General features: G+C 38.2%; 1 pseudogene; it reads right to left on the bottom strand.

Moving 5' to 3' along the window:
- Positions 1-246: 246 nt before the first annotated feature.
- Positions 247-4,019, bottom strand: LOC148068080 (leucine-rich repeat-containing protein 3 pseudogene; annotated as a pseudogene).
- Positions 4,020-10,033: the final 6,014 nt, after the last annotated feature.

Here is a 10,033-nt window from a genome sequence, read left to right as displayed (position 1 = left end):
AGCAGCTTCTCTTGCTCTTTTTGTATTTACCGAGCTGAACTTCTGAGGCGTCACGTTGACCGTTACTCATAAATCACGACGTGGAAGTAGACGGAACCACCCTCCTCGTTCGTCTCAGTCAAAACTCAATCACGCCGTGACCCGGCAACGGCCAAAACCATTCGTCACCGGGAACTTCATTTTTCAAGGCGGACGTCCAGACTAGTCCATCATAACGGCAGAAGAAGGACTGACGCTAACAGTCGGCTACAGAATGGTGCTGATGGTGTCGAAGTCCTTGCTGATCTGAGAGTTGCTGGGCAGTGACTTGAGGTACTCCAGGTGCCTCCTGGCGTCCTCCTGATTGTGCCGGACGTAGTAGATGACGTACGCGATCACCATGGCGAACCAGCCGAACATGGTGACGAACATTGCCACGTCGGTGGTCTTGTGGTGAAAGTTGCAAAAATTGATTCCTGAGTCCAAAACCTGGATGAGGGGTTTCCCCGCGTACTCCTCCTGCACGGCGCTGTAGCAGATCACCTCGTTCACCGTCTCCGGGTCCAGCCTGAGCTCCCTCAGGACCTCCTGCAGCGTGCACTCGCAGTGCCACGGGTTGTGCGAGAGACCGATTTTCGCCCGGAGGCGGGTGAACGCCTCCTTGGGGACGCTCTCGATGCGGTTGTTGGCCAGGTTGAGAACCAGCAGGCTGTCCGAGAGACCCTGGAACGCTCCGACGTCGACCGATTCGATGTCGTTGTTGGACAGGTCCAGCTCCTGCAGGTAGTTGAGGTCTCTGAAGGCATGTTTGGGGATGTGGGTTATGTGGTTGAACGCCAAGAGCAGAGCGGCGGTATCGCCCGGGAGGTCCGACGGGATGGCGTCCAGATTGCGGGACACGCACTGAACCATCTTCAGGCCGTTCTTTTCGACGCAGCTGCAGCTGGACGGACACGTCATGGCCGGCGTCAGCACCGCCACACAGGTCCAGAACCACAACAGGCCTGGACCTCCGAACGTCAAAAGTCTTTTAGGTGAATCTTTCATATTCAGCACCGAGCCTCGGGTCCTCTGAGCGAGTCGGTATCACATGATTTTTAAGGCTGATCGACAGAGCGCCGTCAAGGAATCCCAAGGTAGTGACAACCAATTAAATCCCGGATATGTTGGACGATAGAATATCCCATAATGCCCCAGCATGCTGGACCAGGAACAAAGTTGTCTCCAGATGCTTCCACTCAGGAACCATGTGACGGTTCAGTCTAGAAAAAAAAAGAGTCGATCAGTGGAAATACGCACTTTATAGACACAATTCTGGAAACATCAACGCAACACCTTCGGACGCACCCTCAGCAGAGTCAACAATGTTGCGACGACCTCAGACGTGTAACGTAATTAGGGAAGAAAGTCAATTTCACTCTTGGAAAGTTGCACAGATTGAGGCATTTTATCTTTAAATTGATCCAAGAGAGTCTTATAAGTCGAGACAGCTGCTCTTTTGACTTTATTCACGGGAAAATGAAGATAATGTTAAATCACATCCATTTATTCTATTTTAACCGGTCATGGATTCTGCAAATTTTCATTAAATATTTAATCACATCAGTAGAATAAAGGAAATCTTATGAATGTTTTATCAAATCATCATTTTATTGAAGGTTTTATGTCTGAAGTTTGATTGGATTGACATTTCTTTTTAAAAACTTTATAAAAAAAAGCAACCTTTCTCTTCCTCCACTAAATATGTTCTCATCATGATAAGGAACTTTTGTCGGATATTTAGGCTAAAGGAACAATGAAATCCCACGAGATCCCTGCAATGACTGAGGACAAGAGGATACAGTGATGACTGAGGACAAGAGGATACAGTGAGTCCAGTCCTTTTAAAGCTGATGTTTGGAAATATTTTGGAACTTTCGTTGGATATTTATCCGTCATTGAAGAGAAAAAATATGAAACGTGAGAAAATTGGTGATATATATGGTATATAAGTCGTATATATAAGTATTTACTGTACTGTCCTCAAAAAATATATATTTTTAATTTAAACTTTGAAACATTTTTGTCAATCAAACACAATTTTTTAATGTTTGTGTCTTTAGTTATTATTACTGTGTTTTTCTCGGTGTCATCTTGATCTTTTTAGTATATCTTTTTATTTATATAAAGTATAGAGTATACAGTATATATTATTTATTTTTTGATTGTTTAAGCGCTTTGTGACCCTGGTCTAGAAAATCACTATATAAATATAAATTACTTATTTATTACTTACTTATTGGTTTTCAATCTTACAAAAAAATGGAAGTCAGTTACCTCAAATATTTTAAATATTGAATAACATTATTAATTGTTCTTTTTCTTTGCACTTTGTTCTTGGTTTCTATTCGTAAGGTATCGTCTGCCGTGAACTGGAAACCCAATTTTCCGATTGAGATCTCCAGAGTGATTAATAAAGTCTATTTAATCTAATCTAATCTAATCTAATTCATCCTTAAAACATACTGTATGTATGTTCGGGGCCAAATATTGTACCAAGAATTGATCCATTTCTCATCATTTCAATATCCACAAAGATCATTCAAACTGTGTTCAAATCTGTCAGATTGCAAACGTCAATTATATTGTCAAACATTTCATCCGCAAACCTGTGAAAACTTCAAGATGTTTTGAGACGGAAGGGAATGTTTTTGATCAAAAGACAGGGAAGAAAAAAACCACAGAGACACTAATGATATCTATTAAAATGTCAAGTGATTAAATGTGTCACGTCAAATCTCAAGTGTCTTTGTATGTCTGTCGGCACCCAATATTTTTTCTGTATAATTTTTTCATGATTTCATTCGAAGTGACCAGAAGATAAAAACCTTCACAAGACTCTTTTATCTTGATCTTTATCTCACATATGCATGTAGTCTGTGGTAAAGAAGTTTCCAGGGACTTGCAGTTACACTTTTCCGACACTGGTTGGAGCCAGAAACATAATTTTCGATCTTATGTATTGATGCTTTAAATATATATTTTTTAAAAGCTCAAAACAGTGTACTGTATTTGTCTTCAACTGGCATTACCATCACAATAATTACTTAAACAATACTACAAATATTTTCTTGTTATTTTACAGTATCACAATATATCACAATATATTGTATCGCGATACATTTAAAAAAAAATTAATGTGATTCATCGTGTCATGTCACATTGTACATTTTTAATAGTTATCTTTATTTAATTTTAAGTAAAACCAAGAACTGCAAATTAAATATATGAATAACATGTGACATTTATACATGTATACAGATATAATTGCAGTATTTGTCCACTTGATTTGCTTCCCAGTCTTGTATAAAAGTAACAAAAGAGTTATTTTTCTCTCAAGGACACAAATTACTCCACATGTTACAAAGGAAGGTCATAACTCCAGGTATAAAGACACACACAAACATATGAGCAGCATCTATACAAGTTACACTAATATGAATATTAGAGTTAATCAACAAAAGCACAACATGATTGTAAATGCAGATCAATGATGAAGAGAAAAATTAAATTAAATAACAGAAAAAAACAGAAAGTGTGTGTCTGAATAAAAGTAACGAGAAGGAAATGGAACAAATATAAAATTCTAAAAATAAAAAAAACAATTGGTTAAAACATAATTCAAGCTTTAAAAAAAGAAATATAATTAAAAGAAAAACAACTTTACCTTGAGATTAAGTGTTGATAGAAGTTCACTCTAAACATCCACAAACATCTTAAAATTAGACGAAAAGAAACGTTAAAAAGAAGCAAAGAAACAACTTTTCTCAGACGCTCACCCTCGTAAATCTGCTCCACGACTGTCCAGGAATCTCCGTGTTCTTCTCCAGCAGGATCTCAAACCAGCGTCTCACTGAAGATGTCCTGAACCTTCTCTGGTGTCGAGACTGAAGCGAGGCTGGAGAGCGAGCGTCGCTTCTGAGCTTCTAAGCTCCTCCCACATCTGACTGTGTCACCACCGCGTCCGACTCTCTCTCCGATGCTTCTCCACTGACGCTCATGTTTCCTCCCTGAGTTTCTGACAAGAGTGTGTGTGAGGGTGTGTGTGTGGGAATAGTTTCTCAGTGCGAGTCCAACAATGTATATCAATATTATATCATATATTGATTAAATATGTAACATTTCTACGTCATTTAAAAAAAGAAAAATCTGGATTTGTTTAATTTGAACCAGAAGATAAAACCGTAAACAACAAGACATATTTTGATCTTTATCTCAAATATCCATGTATTATGTGGTAAAGGAGGATCCAGTAAGTTGTAGTTACACTGTTCTGACACCGGTTGGAGCCAAAAACATCATTTTTGATCTTACTTACTGCAGATTTAAAAATTAAAAAACACATCATTCAGAAGCTCCAAAAAACAACAAACCCTTAGCTGGTGAAAATATGGTTTATATTTCAAAAACATGTGTGTAAAATAAATTCATTTAAAAGGAAATACAGTTAACATGTAAATATACACTGCGTTTTTTCATTTTTAAGTTTTAATTAAATTTCTCGCCTCTAGATGGCAGCAGTCATTTCGTCCTCCACGGCTTAAGGAACAATGAAATCCCGCGAGATACCCTAAGATGACTGAGGACGAGAGGATACAGTGATTTCAGTAGCTTTTAAAGCTGATGTTTGGACATATTTTGGTTTGAAAACATCCAAAATAAATATATATATTTAATTGGCTTTCATATATTTTATTTTCATAATAATTCTCTTTTGTTTTGATTTCAATTGAGCATGTAAAGAATAAAATAATTTGATTTATTATTTACAATAAACATACAGATATATACAACATTTGTTCATTTTTGTGTAGCAGTTAAATTTCCGGCTTCTAGATGGCAGCAGTCATTACGTCCTCCGCAGTTAAAGCAACAATGAGATCCCGGCGATGACTGGCAGTGATGACTGAGGACGAGGGGATGCAGTGATGACTGAGGACGAGAGGATACAGTGATGACGGAATATGAGAGGATACAGTGATGACTGAGGACGAGAGGGTACAGTGATGACTGAGGACGTGAGCTTACAGTGATGACTGAGGACAAGAGGATACAGTGATGACTGAGGACGAGAGGATACAGTGATGACTGAGGACTAGAGGATACAGTGATGACTGAGGACGAGAGGATACAGTGACTCCAGCAGCTTTTTAAGCTGATGTTTGGACATATTTAGGTTTGAAAACAAATGAAAGCAGTTACGACTTCGTCAAGAGTCATGTGGTCTGTAAATACTACAACACCAGAGTCAAGTACTGGACAATACTACACATATATCCTTGTTACTACACTATCACAACACCAGAGTCAAGTACTGGACAATACTACACATATATACTTGCTACTACACTATCACAACACCAGAGTCAAGTACTGGACAATACTACAAATATATACTTTTTACTACACTATCACAACACCAGAGTCAAGTACTGGACAATACTACAAATATATACTTTTTACTACACTATCACAACACCAGAGTCAAGTACTGGACAATACTACACATATATACTTGTTAGTACACTATCACAACACCAGAGTCAAGTACTGGACAATACTACAAATATATACTTTTTACTACACTATCACAACACCAGAGTCAAGTACTGGACAATACTACAAATATATACTTTTTACTACACTATCACAACACCAGAGTCAAGTACTGGACAATACTACACATATATACTTGTTAGTACACTATCACAACACCAGAGTCAAGTACTGGACAATACTACAAATATATACTTTTTACTACACTATCACAACACCAGAGTCAAGTACTGGACAATACTACAAATATATACTTTTTACTACACTATCACAACACCAGAGTCAAGTACTGGACAATACTACACATATATACTTGTTAGTACACTATCACAACACCAGAGTCAAGTACTGGACAATACTACACATATATACTTGTTAGTACACTATCACAACACCAGAGTCAAGTACTGGACAATACTACACATATATACTTGTTAGTACAGTCCTATTTTTTCCTCGCAGAACATAAATCTCAAGAAATGTCATTTTTGTTGTGACGCTTGTCAGCAGGAGGAAGGCGAGCTTGGTGGAGATGATTGTTTGGGGATTTTGTCCATTTCTTAAGCAGCTCCGAAGAAAGAAGAAAGCACCAGATGATCCCTCGTTCCTGCTTTCCTTAAATGTTTCCTGACGCATTTCTTTCTATTTTTAGTTTACCTGTGTGAGTCCATGTAACTGTGATCTTCTCATTTTTGTATCATTTGGTTTTTTGCCCAAGTTGGTGCACATTTTGGATTTTGCCTGTTTGGATGTTTTTATTTAGAAAAGACACTTTTTGCAACATTTCCTGTGTTTGTAACCGTTTTTTCCTTGAAAATTTGCACAATCATTACAAAAAGCAACATCATTTTGTAGAACTTTAAACCAAGTTTTTGCCAAAAATCTGTTATTCATTTGAGTTTTTTTTAATGAAAATTTCTCGGAAGAAAAGGGAATCAAATACATTTTTAAAGCAGTTGTTCGTGAGGAAATGTTTTCCTAAATAAATGTGCTTGGCCAGGTAGGGAGAAGGAATGTTGGAGTAAAAATTGTTCCATTGTGATGCGGAGGGTTTTCTATATTTAATTTTGAGTGGCAGGTCCGTCCTGAGCTCGTCCGTCGGCCATGTTTCTCCTTCACACCTACTGTCTCTGCTCGGAGCGTCGAACTGCGACATCGTGTTCTTCAACTTCCATGTGAAACCGCCTCAGGTCCAGGAAGAACCTCCAGTAACATCAGGAGACTAAAGAAAAAAAACATACCGTGTTGTCATCAACACCTAAACAACAGCTGATCGTTGGCGATCATCAGCTGATGCTAATGCTAGTTGACAATGTTGCTTCTCAGAGTCACACCTGCAGCTCATTTCAAAATCACTTGTGTGTGTCGTGCATGTGATTAGAAACTCAACACAGTAGGTCGGAATTTCAACAACTGACCTTATTGTGTAGGGCACTAAATATTAAGGTTTCAAGAAAATATCAATACACTTAAATATCGTGATATTTTTTCTACTATACGGTATCGGTTTTCAACATTACTGCATTATTTTTTGGCTTTAAATTACATTTTACTTAGTTAGTTATAATAGATTTATTAAAACTTAATTCAAAATAATAATTTTAATTTTTTACAGTCAACGGTCAAAATATTCATAGCTTTTTAAATTTTTTTTTATTTGCAATTAAACTTCTTAAAAGATGACAGAGTTAACAAGCAGTTATTACGAGCAGTTATTTGTTCATTTTTGTGTAGCAGTTAAACTTCCGGCTGCTAGATGGCAGCAGTCATTACGTCCTCCGCAGTTAAGGCAACAATGAGATCCCGGCGATTACTGAGGACGAGAGGATACAGTGATGACTGAGGACAAGAGGATACAGTGATGACTGAGGACGAGAGGATACAGTGATGACTGAGGACGAGAGGATACAGTGATGATTGAGGACGAGAAGATACAGTGACGACTGAGGATGAGAGGATACAGTGATGACTGAGGACGAGAGGATACAGTGATGACTGAGGACGAGAGGATACAGTGATGACTGAGGACGAGAGGATACAGTGAAGACTGAGAACGAGAGGATACAGTGATGACTGAGGAAGAGAGGATACAGTGACTCCAGCAGCTTTTAAAGCTGATGTTTGGACATATTTTGGTTTGAAAACAAATATAAGCAGTTACGACTTCGTCAAGAGTCATGTGGTCTGTAAATACTACAACACCTGAGTCAAGTACTGGACAATACTACACATATATACTTGTTACTACACTATTACAACACCAGAGTCAAGTAGTGGACAATAATACAAATATATACTTGTTACTACACTATTACAACACCAGAGTCAAGTATTGGACAATACTACCCATATATACTTGTTACTACAGTATCACAACACCAGAGTCAAGTACTGGACAATACTACAAATATAAATGTGTTACTACACTATCACTATATATCTTTAAGTGATGCAATACACACCTCCAGTAACTACATGTTTTGTCAGGAATTTATGTTTTAGCATCAAGGACATCCATATGAGGAAGAAATACTTCCTGTCCTTCATTTTATCTGACTTTCCCGTCTTGAGCGCCGTATCTTCCCTTCCTTCTGTCTGAGTAAAATCTCTTTGTTGTCTGCATGTTGTCATCCGTCTTTTTTCTCTTCTTTTTAACCCTCCATGTGTCCGGCGTCTCTGCCCTGGACGCTCGCTCTGTCCTTCCAGCTCCAGCCTTGTTATCTCGCATCTCCTGCGGAACAATCAAACAAATCGTTCATTCATCGTCTGAGGCTTATCCTGGTCTCAGGACGCTGGAGGCAATCACAGTGGATATCGGCCCGGACCAGAGCATGGGGCCGGGCTAGAGGGGGACCAGTCCATCACAGGGACCAGCAGGCGCAGACAAACACTGGGCAGTTAGCTTAGCTCAGCGTCATGGTGAACATCATTGGGAAAGTGCAGATGGATGCAGGGAATTTCCTCAAGAGGAGTTAAGATTTACAAGATGTTTCCATGAATCTATTCAGTAGGATCTTATTTTTTATTTTCCCAATTTCAATTATTTTTAATTAAAGTCTTTTTTCATTAATTAAAAAAATCAATATAGCATACGTATCATATTTGATACATCTGGTCACAATGCTGCGATGCTCTTATTTTAATTACAAACTAAAAAAGAGCCAAAAGAAAAAGCACCAAGTCAGCACATACCTCTGCCAAGTCTATGTACAATTTAAGGTAATCAATCATTCTTTTTGGAAAGTGGGAGGAAACCAGGAGTGCCAGGATTAAACTCAAACAAACATGAGAGACGACATAAACTCCTCACAGAAAGATGGAAGGCTGGTGATACAAGCAGCAGATAAAACTACAAATCACAATCAAAAGTATTAATAATGGTACAATAATATAATTATGGTCTCGACTGCAGTTGATCCAAAACTCTGCAGCGATAATTCTGAGCTGCTCTAGTAGAAGAACTCACATTTCTCCGATCCTTAAAACTCTGCACTGGCTGCCAGTTTCTTTCAGGATCATTTTAAAATTCTGGTTCTTACTTTCAGATCTATTCATGGTCAGACCTTCCATCAGTGATCTGATCCAGACTTACACCCCAGCTCGGGCTCTGAGGTCTGTGGATCAGAATCTACCGATGGTTCCTGAACTTGAGAACTTCCTGAAGGAGAGAAATCCTTCTAGACTGTTGCTCCTAAGCTTTGGAACCATCTCTGTGTTTGATGATCTACTGACTCCTTCAAGAAACATCTGTGTTTGATGATCTACTGACTCCTTCAAGAAACATCTGTGTTTGATGATCTACTGACTCCTTCAAGAAACATCTGTGTTTGATGATCTACTGACTCCTTCAAGAAACATCTCTGTGTTTGATGATCTACTGACTCCTTCAAGAAACATCTGAAGACACTTTTATTCGTGCAGAATAAATTGATTTTCTGAGACTCCTGTGTTTGTCTTATGTGTCTTGACTTTTTAATATATATATTTTACTGGGTATTTTTTTGATTGTTAAAGCGCTTTGTGACCCTGGTGTAGAAAAGCACTAAGTATTAAGTATTACTTACTTACTGACTTACAAATACTATGTTCCATTATAACATCCTGACGTAAATCGTAGTTACCACATTTCACTGCTTTATTTCAGTTTCTTGTCATATATTTGAAGTACTCAAACCCTCTTTGGACCTGAACTCACAGGGCAGGGAACCTCATGCTATTTGTCCCAAATAGACACCGAAAAAATAAAAACATTCAAAGCTCAATAATTGGTTGACATGAATATTATTATTTTAAGTTCCATTATTGGGTGTCAGGTTAGGAATCCTAGCTGTGAACTCAGACAAAAAAGAGACTTCAGGTTTGATTTAAAGTCACACTTTTACTCTTAATGATAATACAGAAGCCGTTTGGTTGCACTTTTTACCCAAGTTATCGCTCATCTGAGAAACAGGAACCAATT

The sequence above is a fragment of the Callionymus lyra genome, chromosome 12 (genome assembly GCF_982586985.1).
Source record: "Callionymus lyra chromosome 12, fCalLyr1.hap1.1, whole genome shotgun sequence".
Taxonomy (NCBI): Eukaryota; Metazoa; Chordata; class Actinopteri; order Syngnathiformes; family Callionymidae; genus Callionymus; species Callionymus lyra.
The sequence above is the reverse complement of the archived record's forward strand: the minus strand, read 5'-3'. Positions and strand labels throughout refer to the sequence as shown.